Source organism: Hippopotamus amphibius, chromosome 6 (genome assembly GCF_030028045.1).
Source record: "Hippopotamus amphibius kiboko isolate mHipAmp2 chromosome 6, mHipAmp2.hap2, whole genome shotgun sequence".
Lineage (NCBI taxonomy): Eukaryota > Metazoa > Chordata > Mammalia > Artiodactyla > Hippopotamidae > Hippopotamus > Hippopotamus amphibius.
In genome coordinates this window covers 35,397,591-35,412,895 of record NC_080191.1, presented here as the reverse complement: position 1 = coordinate 35,412,895, position 15,305 = coordinate 35,397,591, and the positions used below count along the sequence as shown (strand labels likewise).

Here is a 15,305-nt window from a genome sequence, read left to right as displayed (position 1 = left end):
GTAGACAATGAAACCAGTATTTTAATTCCATATTTATCTCCTTTACTTCCTTTTTCCCATTGCCTTGGATTTCTCTGAATGATTATCTCTTATATTAGCATGGGCACTTCAGGAAGAGATAAAGGAAAATATAAAATCAAGACCTAGTTAATCTATTAGCCAATTAAACCATGCATGATTAACTCCATGGTATTGTGTGTGTAAAATATTTTGATCTTTTAAATAAAATCATATGAAAGCTTTAATTATTGCCTTGCTTGATTTAACATTATGTAGTGATCTTATTATAGAAACTTTAAAGGATTTCCCATAACCTTTATCTTTTTAAAGAAGAAAATAGGTACAAACAGTTTAGATATAGGTAAACTAATAAGTAAAAAGGAAATGATTTTATTTCCTGTAAATTCTTCCCAGTGCATCTCCTCAAAATATTGTATTTAAGTGTTTCTTAGTGGTCTTAATTGATTTCTTAATAAAAAATACATTCTGGCTATTTTTCTTTATGCCAGGTGTATCACCAGTAAAGTTTAGGTCTACTTAAGAATCAGAGAGCCCTCTGATTTTTGAGAGTCTGCAGTTTGAGTTAGTTCAGTAAGCTGTTGGTTTTTTGTTGACATACAATATTTGGAAAATTAAAGATGAATTTTCACCTTTCTCCTACCTGTGAAAACTGGATTAAACAGAGTGAAAGGAATAAAAATTTGCATTTTATTACACCAACTTCACTTACCATTTTATAAATCTCAGAGTGAGGCCAATGTTTATGACATTATTTTCAGTCTCACATTAAATTTAAGTAAATCCTCTAATATTATTTACCTTAAACACTGGTGCTTTGGTAGTAAAATTTTGGGTTAAACAAGCAAGTTACACACACACACACACACGTGTGTTTTCCTGGACATATAATAATACATACTTGCTCTCTTCATAAACGTGTATATGAATGTAAGGATAAAATCTTCTCACGTCTTTGTACTTGTGTGCAATAGATACTTCTTGATTTGCTGAGTAATAGCCAAGTATGTTTAGGTGTAATTTTAGATATTTAGTTTTTTCTGATGAGATTCCAGTCCTTGATTGTGGTTGTTGCTACCAGTGTCCTTTTTTAGGTGCAGATCAATCACATCACCTCATTTGTAAAACGCTTCAAAGGTATCAGGATAAAGGGCAGACTCCTGCTTCTGCCATAAATATCTTTGCAAGATAAGGTCACAACCTCCTATCTCCCCAGCCTTATCTCCTCTGTTCTCTTCTTCCCAAGTATCCCTAAAAGTTCTACAGATTGCTTATGCCAACAGATCAAGAAGTTCCTATTTTCATATTTTTGCAAGTGGACTGTGTTTACTCCGTGATACCTGTTTTCTCTTTCTGCCTTATGCTTTAAAACTCTACTCTGGAATCAATTCCTGTTTGAATCATTGTCTGCTTTCCCAGATAGAAAATAATTCATCAGTCCTTTCCCTTGTTGTATGTTGTTGCTCTACATAAGTCATAGATCTTTACCTCCTAGAAGTTGTAGTTCTACCTTTAATCCATCTTTGTAGCCCTAGTGACTGGGAAGTTTAGTGTGTTCTCCCTGAGTGCTTGGGGGATACAGGATGATCCCTTCAACCAGAGACTCACTCAGAAGTCACTTTCTCTGAAGTCACTTGCTTTTCCCCCAGGTGGAGTAATTCTCTTCCTCCTCTGAACTCTCTCATATCTCTTAACTCTGCTTTATCACAATGCTACATTTATTTCTAAACATGTCCATCTCTTCTGTCACATTGTGAGTCTTTTGAGGACAGGGATTAGAAATTAGGTACTTCTTTCTTTCTAGTGACTATCAAATATTACTCACTGCAGACATTTTTTTGATGAATAGATGAGTAGCCAATTGTTTAAACTTTATAAAATTAGTATTTTATACAGGCAGCTGTGTGTCTGAAAAAGAAAACCCATGAATCCTACCATGAATTGATTTTCCATGCAAAAAAAAAGATACTGAAGCAAGAAGACCGGTTCGTAGAACCAACTCTTCCATTACTAATTGTAGGACCAAGACAGAGATATGTAGCTCCATTTCTTTATCTCTAAACCAAGGTAGATCAGTTTAGATGAGTGGTTCTCAGACTTTAGCCTGCATCAGAATCACTTAGAGAAATTTTGTGGGTGAGGCCCAAGTATTTTGCATTTCTAACAAGTCTCCAGATAATGTTGATGCTGCTGGTCCCAGGACCACGTGTAGAGAACCATTGGCCTTATCTTTCCAAGATATTCTTGCAACCTTCAACATTTATATGATTTGCTGGTATATTAATGTCACTGTGCAGAACCAGTGCAAAATGTAAGTAGGTTAAATATCTTCTGAAGTCTCTGGAAAAGGCCTTTGATTTTCAAAAACTTCTAATCTACTTCTAGATTGAGTGACTCTTTCAGGTCACCTAAATCACTATAGGTTGGTTTCTCTTCTTTATTTTATTCCTTAAAGAACATGCTTGGTCATTACAGTGTCTGTCACATTCCCTTACCTATAAGTAAATCCTGCTAATAAAATTGATGCTTTTCCTCCTTTTTCATTCCCTGTTCTCAGTAAAGATAGAGCTTATCTCTCACTATCTTTGAAGCCCAATTTTACTCCACTCCTTTTGTCTGCTGTGGGTAACAAAAATGGTTTGTGAATCAATCACATTTTTTATATAGTTTTAGGCTTTTGTAATTATACAGAGAGTTCCAAGGATTTCTTTCTCATCGGTATTGTAATTTCTAAAATTCTCTGTCTCAGATAACTTGTTTTTTATTGATTGCCAGACAACCAGAGGGGTTATGAGTATTCTTCAAAAATAATATTGATTTTATAATATAGAAAGGGATATCCATTTTCCTTCTTTTTTGATTGGGATTTCAGGCTTCACTCTAGCTAACTTCAGATCTCTGAATATTCTAGATAACTTTCTGTCTTAAAATTTTATCAAGAAAAATTCTTAAAGCATGACTGCGTCCTTTGCTGATGTATGATACATGATTATTTTATTAACTGTCACCAAATATTTTAGTTGATAGTCTGCAAAGAAGTAAATGATATATATACTTTTAGTTAATTGATCTCAGAATTTTTTAATGAAAAAGGCAAGGCAGATATGTGTGTGCACGTTTCTGTGTCTGCACCCATTTTTCAGCAGTGCTGGAATGTCTAGCATTGTTGTAGTGCTAGGATTTCTTCTCAAGTTTCCCACTAATATCTTAAATTATCTAATAGCTAGTTATATCTGTTTAATCCTTAGAGTCAAAGGTATCACTGTACTTACCCATTTACCTGTAAAATAAAATGGGAAAAAACTTCATTGAGTTATTCATCCCTACATTCAGCTGAGTACGCAAATTGGTTACGCTAATTAACTTTGTGTAAAAATCTCTCTCTACTCTAACCCTAACCTATTTTTTCAAGAAGGAAAAGTTACATATAGTACCTTTGAAATTACTTGATTCTTAAGCCAATATGATGAAAATAGAGTTCTCTTTTTGCACTTGGTCTTAACAAAACAATTACTTATTAATATGTTTGCATTTGTGATGTGACAGCTCAAGTTTAGCATCCAGTTGAGCTTTGCCTTGATGTAGACTGATCTGGTTATACTACTGGTTGAATGGCATCTAATTACCTCGTTCACTTAAAGCTTGCTTTTCTCTATAAGTGCATACTATCTACAGATTTTGTATGTTAATAGATTTTTAGTGTGGTAGTGTGTATAGGTTGCTTTGCTCATTTTAATTTTCTTAATTGAGCTCCATACATATAGATTAAAGCTTTTAAGAGTCACTTAAGTTTGGCGAGAAACAGCCTTACTGTGTTAGTTTGAAAGCATTTTTTTCAGATATAGTTGTGCAAGCGAAGGGATCTGCTTCTGCTATGTGTGAGATTGGACTGTTGGTGCTAAAATTTAAAAGGTTCTGCCTGTGGATTGTAGGAAGACAAATGGCACATCTCTAGAAGCAAGGAAAAATAGTACTGTAATTCAGTGTCGTGTTGATAGAAATAGCAACCTTAGCCAGTCATCTTTTATTTTTGGCTCAGACAACTAACTATAAAATATAACCCAGATGGTGGAGCTATGATAGTAAAGATACAGCAATGACATTTTGCTGATGAATTTGCTACCCTTTGCTTCTCCACTTTCAGTTTTATACCAAATCTTTTATCATGTAAGTTGCTTGCTTACATATTTAAGGACAGACCCATAGGATGAAAAATGTGATGAATGGCATTTTTAGATCTTGGATTATTTCAGTTAACTTTTGTTTCATTTCCCTCTTCTAATTGCCTTTTTGACTTTTTCTCTCTTTTGCTAAATTCATACTGTGACATAAATAAGGCTGTGCCATGAATAGTGGGTCCTACTTCAATTTATTTCTGAATACATATTTAAAGGCATTTAGCATATAGTATTATGCTCAGTCTGTCTGCTTAACTTGGAAATGGGGATTCTGAAGAATGAAGGGAGTTGGATATATTATACTGTGGTCTCTAGTCTCAGCTGGCTTCACCATAGTAGGCCCCAAATTGAGATGAAAAAGGTTTCATATAGGTAAGGGTAGTTTGGCAATGCTGGTGTAGGATTGTTTTTTTGCATTAGAGATTAGGAATGGGTAAGGTAGTGGGTGTGTTGCTGCGGTACTAAAGCGTTTAGAGTTGTCTCCTCGTCGTCTCCTGCATCATTGCCACCTGCAGCTGTCCTCTTGCCTTGTTTCTCAAAAGCCGGGGTCTTAGGGCAGTGCCTGTGTTGGATCAGTCCCTGGAGAAAGACAGGAAAGAGAGGAAAGGGAGGAAAGGGTTAACATTTATGGAGAACCTTCTAAATTGTGTATACTCTCTTTTAATCTTCACAATGACCCCATGAGGTCAGTACAGGAATTTGAGGTGAGGTCTGTAACTCAGAGTTGAGGCTCTGCCTGATGCTGGTGTGCCCTTATCTGTGCTCTGTGTGTGTGTGTGTGTGTGTGTCTTCATTATCACAAAAGACATATCAAAACCTTTTTGAGAAAGCAATATATGCCTTCCTTCTCCCCAGAGGCCTCTTAATAATATAGAGAACATGCAGAGAACAAAAATTCCTCTTGCATTTATTTTGTAAATACTATTTATTCTTGGTTCAAATGTTTATCTGTTTTCAGAGATGGAGTCTGTCTGGGTGTCTCTTAGCCACATTATGGAGTCGTATGTTTTTTATACGTATGAATCTACATTAATATCTATTCAAATTAAAAAGACCACTGACAGTTTTTTACAAGTGTACACTTAATGAATGAAAATTAATTTAAATAATTAATGGACTGTTATTATGAGCTTAAACATTCTGGCTTAAGCTCCAAAAATGATTATTGTTAGTTCCTTTATTTAGATCCTCTGGATATTTTGGTGATTACATTAGAGAGAGCTAATTTCCTGGACTAATTTGAAGCATAGAAATGTACTATGCCTACATATTAATTTTAGTGTGGAGCCTTCTCAGACAGCCTTCTTTGGGCTTTTATTTTATATAGTCTACTCTGGTGTGAAATCTGTTAGGTTTTATTTTTCTGCTTTTGATCTGTGGTCCTGCATTTTTACTGTTGCCTGGACACTGGCATGTGCTTTGACTCATGTTCTGTTGTTTATCAGGCAAACGCAATACCAGTCTGAAGAGGGTTGCAGTTGGATGGATGTTGTAGTTGTTTCTGATGCAAGTGCGGTCCTGTTAGACCTACTATTGTCATCCATGTTAGGTAACCTAGCAGTCCCTCTCATCATTTAGGCAATTTAAACCTCAGGATATTTTTGTAACATTGACGTTTTATTCAAGAATACTTGGCTACACACTATACGTAGAATTTGCATTCAAAAATCTACTTAAGTCACTATTACTGTAATAGTGTGTGATAGGACTGTGTGTGCGTGCGTGTGTGCGCTTCTGTTGTGTGATAGGCCTTGTAACTACACAAGAAACCTGTATGTATTCGGGTAACAGTGTAGGTTTCAGAATTTCTGGAACCCTCATTACTCTCTATAGACTGCACGGTCCTAATGTTAAGTCTTGACAGGACTAGTCCCCCTAAGAAACTGGCCATATTAATAAGGAAAATGACTGATTCTGAGTTTTTAGTTATCTATAAGTCATGGAGATGCTAAGGATAGCTAAAATCTGAAATATGAAAGGGTTTTAGATGAAGAATCAATTTGGCCTTTATTATATGTCATGACTGCCTTCCCTATTTAGTAGGCATTATAATTAGAGTCCTCTATACTCTCACAAGCAGCTTTAAAGCCAAAGAGTATACCAGTATTTCGTTTGCTTACATATTTTATCTAGGTACCTTTTGCAGTTGCAGGTATTTATCTTTTTCAGGAGCTAAATGAACAAGTAAGCAACCAATAGGCATGGGCTGTTAAGAGTGCATTCGTTTCAGAAAGCCCCCAGGCCTTTACTAAAGACATTTTCACATGTTAGACTCTTAGAAAACAGCTATTACATGACTCAGTAAGCAAGCCAGCCTGGCATGCAGGGGTCTAACAGGGAGAAGCTTTTTTCCTATAATACTTTCAGCAAATCTTTACTGAGAAAGCAGAACCCCAGACTGACAGTGCCTGTGAGAGGAGCTACAGTGAATGACAGTGACTGCTAGTGGTCCACTGGACATTTGGTGTCACCTGCCAGTTATGTGTATATTAATTTTTAAGTATGAAGTGAAATAGAATATTTTCACATTTGAAAAGAAACTGGATTTCATATTTTGAAGTTTCCACATAGGTATTTGACATACTCAGTATAAGATCTTCTGGGGCCTGTAAGCAGAAACTTATTCCTCACAGCATTATTTAACTATTCAAGGGAAGTAATTATGTTTTCATGATTTCTAAATTAGCTTGGGAAAATTATCTGGAACTTTCTCAAGGGAGAGCAATTTAATTATGTCAACAAAATTTTATGAGTTAGGTAAAAGTGAATTAAATACCTTATCCCATAATTCCCCTGAAGGCAAAACTATTAACTAGAATCAACTGATGCACAGTTGTTTTCTGTAACATATTGAAGCTCTTTCCAAGCCCCAGTTTTCAGTAGGACTTTTGTGGTTCGCTGATGTTGTGGGGAATAGACAGGTCACTGCCCTCAATGAGCTTATATTTTAGTAGTGAAGATAAACCTTGAAAATTTATTTAGAGAATTAATTATCTTATGTTTGTGGCTCTACACTGAGGATACTTCTTCCCAAACAGTCTCTGAAAGGGCAGATATTAATACCCTGCAACTTAGGATCAGGTTAATGGGTAGGAAGCACCCTTGCCCCTTTGAATTCTTTCCTTTCAACCATGACATCATCCTCGGGATTGCGTTCCTCTGGATCCCAAGTGACTTTCCTCTATTCATCCTGAACTTTAGTACTGCTGTCAGACTTGCTTTCTTCACTCCCAAGGGCCACCATTATCCTGATGGCTTCAGTGTCATTGTGGAAAGTCCCTTGGTAGTTCCTTCACCTCCTGATCTACAGAAATCAACTTCCTTATTTTACCTCATCCCCCAAAATCACCTACCTTATTTTAAGCTGTTGCTCTTGTTAAACAGTTCTTATAATATCTCGCAAGTGTCCTGGCTTTACAAGTAAGCATCTCACTTTCTGACCATAACAGAAGTTCATCTCTTTCCACTTGATTAATTTCCTGAGATCATCCATCAGCTTCAGGGGGAGCATCAGTTCATCAAATCATCTGTCTTTTGCTAATTCATCAACTTGCTTATTGTATCAAAATTTGATTTCTTTGTAATCTTTTCTGTCACATTTGCTATTTTCATAAACTCGTTGATTCGCCCCCCCCCCCCTTTTTTCCTGTATACTTTCTCTGGGCTTAAAATCAAGCAAATTCTATTGTAAATAGAATCATGCTCCCTGGTGGATCAGGATCACTAGAAATTCACAGTCACCAACTTCAGATGGGCCCACAATATTCCTGGAGATCCTATCACATTTTTCTTTTCAATTCCCTTTCTCCTTTCCTCTCTATTCTACTCGATTCAGTTCTCTCCAAACTCCAACCACTCCTCTTTCCCACTAGCCCTTCCCTTGTAGCTGAGAAAACTGAGACCATGCAATAGAAACTCTCTTATCTACCAGTCCTATAAATTTACTCATATCTTCATTCATCCTCTCCTTCTTTTCCCATGTTGTAAAAGAAGTAGAGCCCCTCCTGACCTGTGAGTTGGATCCCATGCCATCCTACCTCACATTAACAGTTATCATTTGTCTCATGTACACTCAAACATTCCCTATCAATTTGAATCATCCTCATCAACTTCTAAACTTTGAAGTGTTTTCTGTCCTAAAAATGATAATAAATAAAAAGTTGAGGGGCTTCCCTTGGTGGCGCGGTGGTTAAGAATCCACCTGCCAGTGCAGAGGACACAGGTACCATCCCTACCCCAGGAAGATCCCATATTCCGCAGAGCAACTAAGCCTAGGAGCCACAACTATTGAGCCCATGTGCTGCAACTACTGAAGCCCACATGCCTAGAGACTGTGTTCTGCAACAAGAGAAGCCACGGCAATGAGGAGCCCGCGCACCACAACAAAGAGTAGGCCCCACTCGCCACAACTAGAGAAAGCCTGTGTGTGTGTGCAGCAGTGAATACCCAACACAGCCAATAAATAAATAAATAAATAAATAAATAAATAAATAAATAAAAGAGCTGTCTCATTTAAAAGAAAAAGAAAAACATTGAACACTTCCCTTGACCCCATATCTTCTTCCATCCTTGGTTAGATTTCTCCACCAATTCAGGCAAACCTCCTGTTGGAGGATTACAAAGGTCTCCACTCCTCTGCTCTCTTCAACATTGCCCAATATGGTTTCCATTTCTGTTACTTCATACAGATGGTTCTACCTTTCCTCACTCTTAATCGCAATGTTACATGTAAGGAGTGGTTTTGTTCCACCTTTGTTGAGGTATAATTGACATATAACATTATGTACGTTTAAGCTATACAATGTGTTGATTTGATACAAGTATGTATTGCCGAATGATTACCACTTTAGTATTAGATAACACCACCATGTCACATCATTACCATTTCTTTTTTGTTGTGGGAATATTTAACATCTACTCTCTTAGCAGCTTACAAGTATGTAATATAGTGGTGTTAAATACAATCACCATGCTATACATTAGATCCCCAAACTTATTCATCTTATAACTGGAAATTTGTGTTCTCTGGTATACCATCATTTATATGTGGAATCTAAAACAAAACAAAACAAAACACAAAAACAAAACCCAAAGAAACAGCGACTAGAATGGTGGATACCAGGGTCTGGGGTTTGGGTGAAGTGGGGACATGTTAGTCACAGGGTACAAACTTCTACTTATAAGATATCTGTGAGGGTATTTTTACTCTCCATCTTATTTAGTGTTTGATCAGTATTTGGTCCTGGCATCTCTTCCCCTTCAGATATTCTTTTATTGGCTTTTATGATACCATGTACCTCCATTTCCCTTTTATAGCTCTGTACATTTTATTTTTTTTCTCAGTTTCCACTGTCTTTTTGCAGGCTCATCTTTCTTTATCCTATCAGGGTAAAAAGTATGGCAAAAAGAGAGAAGGTGGCCTGGGATAGATCTTTGAGAATCCGATGTTTAGAGTTTACCTGAGAGAAAGAGAAGTCAATTATCTTTAATGATGTTAACGTACTTTGTTCATATATATTATAGATTGTATTTATGTATGTATGTACCTATATGTAATTTGTTATTGTTGTTGTTCAGCTAGCACCTGTTGAATGTCTGCTATGTGCCAGGTCGTATGAATAAGCCTTGAGGACACAAAACTGAGTCAAGCACAGCTCCTTACTTTGAGGCCTCACATTGTCATCGGGGGTGCAGATTTTGTGCTTTACCAGCACTGATGTGGATGGACCTGCAGCCTTAGTTATCCTGGCTAAGATGACTCTTTTATTCATTATCCAGATTTGGACAGGAGCACATAGAAATAAACCTATTTCTATTTCTGTAGGTTTTCATTTTGGTATATTTATTCTTTGAAGGTAAATGTGTAATTTACTTTGAATTTTACATTAACAGCATTCAATGTTTAAAAATTCAAATCTCAGAGAACATATTTGAGGAGGTTTATGGGAATAAAATACCAGTTTATTCTAAGGGTTTTTTATTTTCCAAATTCAGGGCAAGGAGTTAAGTTTTTGAAAAGAGAGGAGGAAATGGGAAGAAATTTCATTTTAATACATGTCCTTAATGGGTATTTTCTTCCCCTGATGGCAGTGGTGCCCCTTAACCTAGAACACTTAGCACGTGCTGGAAGCTGTGCTGAATGGTCCCCCTGTGTTATCTCGTTTAATTCCTCCTTAACCCTGAGGTGGATACTAATAGTTTCTTTTTATAGAAAAAGAAACTTGGGTTTAGATTATACATCAAAGTTACATAAGCAGCTTTACATATGTTTTTCCGTAAGTTAAAGTTAACATTTAAAGAATGTGAGCTAAATGTATATGAGACTTTGGAGCCTACACTTTTAACATTATGATATATTGAAAGAAAATTAAGTGCAAGTTTGTATTTCAGATTTTTCTCATATCCATAATATCTTGTCTTACATGGCATTTCATATATCCTTTAATCATTCCATATATCATTTAATGATTTCACATATACCATTCAGTCTTCACAACAAACCTTTGATATGGGCAAGGCTAGTATTGCCCATCCGAGGCTGTGAAGACACAGTTAAACAAGTTGCCTGAGTTACATGTGATAACAGACCAACAACTAGAGCCCAGGCGCCTTACTTTGAGTTCAGCTTTCCATTATATGAGGTACTTCTTTTGCATTAATTCAGCTTGCCAAAGGATAAAGTTGTTCTTGTTCTTTAGGGTTTGCCTCCTCCCCTCCTTTAATTCAACTTTACTTCACTTGTTTAGTTAATAATCCAAGAATGTTGCTAGAGTAGCAAAAATTTGATTAGAATCATCACCTTCAGTATTTCAGGTAATGGAGTGGAGTAGAAACAGCATGAAAAGCAGAGCCCTTCCATTCTGTTCTCAGGCTGGCTCCTGGGTGGGTTCAGGTTGACATCTGGTATGGCTTCCCTTGCTCTCTTCTCCTGGGAGACCCTAGTTGACTACTTGACACCAAGCATTAGCTCTGACCTGAGCATTAGCCCTGACCTGAGCATTAGCCCAAGCTAGTTTTGCATAATTAAGCTATTGAGATTGGTTTTCCCCCAGTGGACAGAAGAGCCTTACAAGGTGAGGGCTCTGTTGAAGTGATAAAGCTGATTAGATACTTAGCAGTAAAGGAATTTGATCTTAGAAATTTCCTCCTGCTCTTGTTAATGAGGCAGAGACAACACTTAGCAGGGAAAATGAGGTCACTAAAAAGAGAAACTTTTTTTTTTCTTTATTAAAGAACCAATTCTTTCACTCCCTTTTAAATCAAGACCTAAATTCATTGTCCAGAATAAAGCTCAATTTAAATGAACAAATAAGAAATTTTTCCTCAGGGGCATAGTAAACATGTATAAACTTATCACCTACATGAAGCAAAGGAAGTACAACAATTTGAGAAAGTAAAACTAAGGTTAAGCATAGAATTAAAATAATTTAATTAATGCTGACTGTAACAAAACTGAAATAATGAACTGATTAAGTATTCAGCTATGTGGTCTATTCTTAAGAATGTATTTTTTCCAAAAATAATTTTCTCATTTTTTCTTTCTATACCTTCCCTTTCCTTGAACTACCATTCAAACAAGTAAAACTTGTTTTCCTGGCATACTCGTATACAAATGTCGTATATTAACAATGTTTATAATCTTACATTTTGGTTTATATAGCACTTTCACAGATGCTACTATTCAGTCCTCATAAAACTTTATAATGACAGCTGCATTATCTCCATATTATGGAGTTGGGACTTGGCTCTAAAAGGTTATGTAATTTGCTCAAGAATTTGTAAATAGGAAAGTTGGGTGTCAAATACAAATTTTCTCACCCTCACGAATGTGGCCTGTACCGTCATTGCTTCAAGTTATACATTATTGAAAGCCTATGATTCTCTCCTCTATTTCTTGTGAAACCTTTGTTTCAATATTTAGAAAGTGATGTGACAGTTGTTCTCAAATCAAATACCTTCACATGAAATGCAAATCATATGTATACACACACTCACACACACACACACACACACATATTTCTGTCTTTATAGAATAGCTCTCCTTTCGTCATGAAGCATTTGCCTTCCCACAAAAACCTCATTCTCCTGCTTCGCAGCTTTAACTTATTCCAGGGAAATTAATAGTCATCAAGGGCAAACTTGAAGTAGAAAAGAACTAACACAGGAGCTAGCTTATGATGGGAGTGATTGGAGGGGAGGGGAGCCATCCACCCGGGCTGCTGTGTCCTGTTGTCATTGGCTTTGGGGTGGATGTAGATGTGGTATGCGAATGGGTATGCGAAGGATGTAATGATGATGATACTGCTCTTTAGTCAATAGAATATCTAATTAGTTTGCTATTTAAAATGACACTTTAAAAATTTAATATAGTAGACTTTTAAAGGAAATTTAGAGTCTATTAAAAGAAATGTTCTCCTGTGTTTGTTTCTTTATCTTGAGAGCAAGTGTAGTGAAGTTGACGGAAGATTAGAACCTGGAGGTTAGCTTAGGTCCATCCCTTGGCTCTGTGACTTGTTAGCTGTTAGACTTTGGTGCAGTCACTTAACTTTCTTTAAACTGAGAATAAAAACAATACTTACCTCATATGATTGTAGTGAAGATGTAATGAACTTGTGTGTGTGCAGAGTAAGAAAGACAGAGGAGGGAAACAACAGCAGATAGCATGAATGAGCATGCTCAGTTAGAGCGGTCTCTTGAATATAGTAAGTGCTCAATAAAAACAATCAAATTTCTGCCCCTCCACTTTAGTAAAAGTGTCTATGTCAAAAGTTACCAGAGAACTCTTAATGGCTAACTTTAATTGATACTTTTTTAGTTTTCCTTGATCTCTCTCCTACATTTCACATTTTTTGCCATAGTCTACATCTATTTTATTCAAACCCTAAAATTTCTAGTTTGTTTTTCTATTTTTGCACAGTTACAGCAAGCTTCAGTGTTTTCACTTTCTCCCATAGAGGCCCTAAGTCTGTACTGAGCTAGAACCACAGCCTGATTCCAGAATTGGCAAATATTTCCATGGGAAAGGAGATCCTGGGATCACATTGGAGAGATCCTGTCCTCCTACAGTTTGTGCTCATGTAGATGCCATTGTTTATGCAGATATCTGATGTTTTAACATTATGGTTATTGTAATTTATCTGGCCTTTTCTAATCCTTTTGGTGGGAGTGTTGACCTGCCTGAGCCTCCTGATACTTCTCTTTCTTCCTGGACCATTATGTCTGGATCATACTTTGTTGGCCTTACTTCTGCTGGCTGTCTTCTTGCCTTCTGTTTCAGTGGTTCACTCCTCTTTATCTTCTATACCATCTTACTCATCAATCCCTTTAACTTTCAAATCTGTAACTTACTGCCATGATGATGACTTCCAAATCTATAGCTTTATTTTAAACCCATCTCTTCTCTTTGAGATATATCTGGCTAGTTATCTCCTAAGCGTTAACCTCATATATATCCTAGGCTAATTGAATATGAAAAGTCTGAAATATACTTAGTTATCCCTCAAATTTATATCTTTTTCTGCATCACATGTTCTGGCTAGGGACCCTGATAGTGTCGGGACATGGGGTAGGCTGCCCCAAAATGTGCCGCAACAGTATACTGATTATTTTGAATTAAAGTTACTTAAAAAATGGCCAATGAAAGAGGGATACTCTAACCCTCCTTTCTTTCTCCCTGAAAGCAGAAAATAAATCTCTCATGTAAAAGGCGTATCCCCTGCATCTGGAGGTAGAAAGACACCCTTATCACCCTTATCTCTTATCAGAGATAGAGAATGTGGAGCTGAAAAAGTCTGTGTAAACAAACATTGCTACTTCTCTAATTTACTACCACAGGTCCAAACTATGTTTAGGTTCTTCATTAATTGAGCACCCAAAATCTGTTTCTTTGTCCTGTCACTTCCTCACAAATTTATTATTTCTTTGTCTAAAAAGCATAAAAGCTACCTGGATTGGCCACTTCTTAGGTACCATTTCTATGAGATCTCCCTGTGCATGATTAAAATTTGATCTTTTTCTCTTGTTAATCTGTCTTGTGTCAATTTTATTACTAGCCCAGTCACAAGAACTGAAGAAGGGTAGAGAGGGAAATTTCCTCCTTCTCGACAATAGACAATAGCATTATCTACCTAGGGACCCAAGCCAGGAATGAGAATTTTCCTATTATTTCTCTACAACTAATGAATCATTAATTTCTGTGTTGTCTATTTCCTTAGTATTATTTCTTTATCTCTTCTTGTTCTTCTGATCTTTCTGTTTTTTCTGCTACTAGCATATTTTCTGTCTGTTTCTAGTCTTACCTTCTTTGGGACCATCTTCCACCTTTCAGCCAAATATATTTCTAATAGACCAATTTGATTATATTTTATTCCTGCTTTAAACAGCAATTTCCAATACCTTTCCTAAAATGTTTTGCAGAATACTCCAAGAATAACCTGTGTATCTCCATCAATAAAGGAGCCCATAGTCAAATAAAATGTTGAAATGTGGCATGCTAAATCTGTTTTCTCTTGAAGAGTCACAGCATGCGTTATTAAGGGAAAGTCTTTATGAAGTTCTGTAATCGACTGTAACAACAAAATTCTGTAACATGAGCCTACATTTGAACATTGATTTTTAAAAATATATTTATTAGATATTTATTCATAATATATATATATCTTTAGTTATTGACAGGATATGCTCCTGACTTCACCACCCCCCCCCCACCACGCCCCGGTATTCAAAGTCTTCCATGCCTACTTCTCTGATTTCATCTCTTCCCTCTTGAATCTTTGTAGCCATACAGATTACATTCATTTGATTTCCCAGACACAAAGTTCTATTCTGTTCCATTGTATATGGTTCCTTTTGCCTGTAGTGCCTCTGTCTTTGAAAATTCAGCTCTTTAAAAGCTTGGATCAGTTGATGTCTTCACTGGCTTGGCACATTGTAGGTGCTCAGTGTATGTTAAATAAATAACAGAAATGGAAAATGTCAATAAGGGAAAATTTAGGAATATGAGATTTGCTCTATCTGCCTATTTATTCCGCCTATATATTGCCCATTCAGGAAACCTACAAGACTTAATAATAGTTGCTTAAAAAATTTAGTGAGAGCTGCTTGACCTCA

At 36.4% G+C, this 15,305-nt stretch overlaps 1 protein-coding gene across 2 annotated transcripts in view; it reads left to right on the top strand.

Annotated features, from left to right (window-relative positions):
• The window catches only part of PTPRK (protein tyrosine phosphatase receptor type K), a 535,150-nt gene that overhangs the window by 257,087 nt on the left and 262,758 nt on the right, over nt 1-15,305 (top strand). The gene's annotated exons all lie outside the window — the stretch shown is intronic.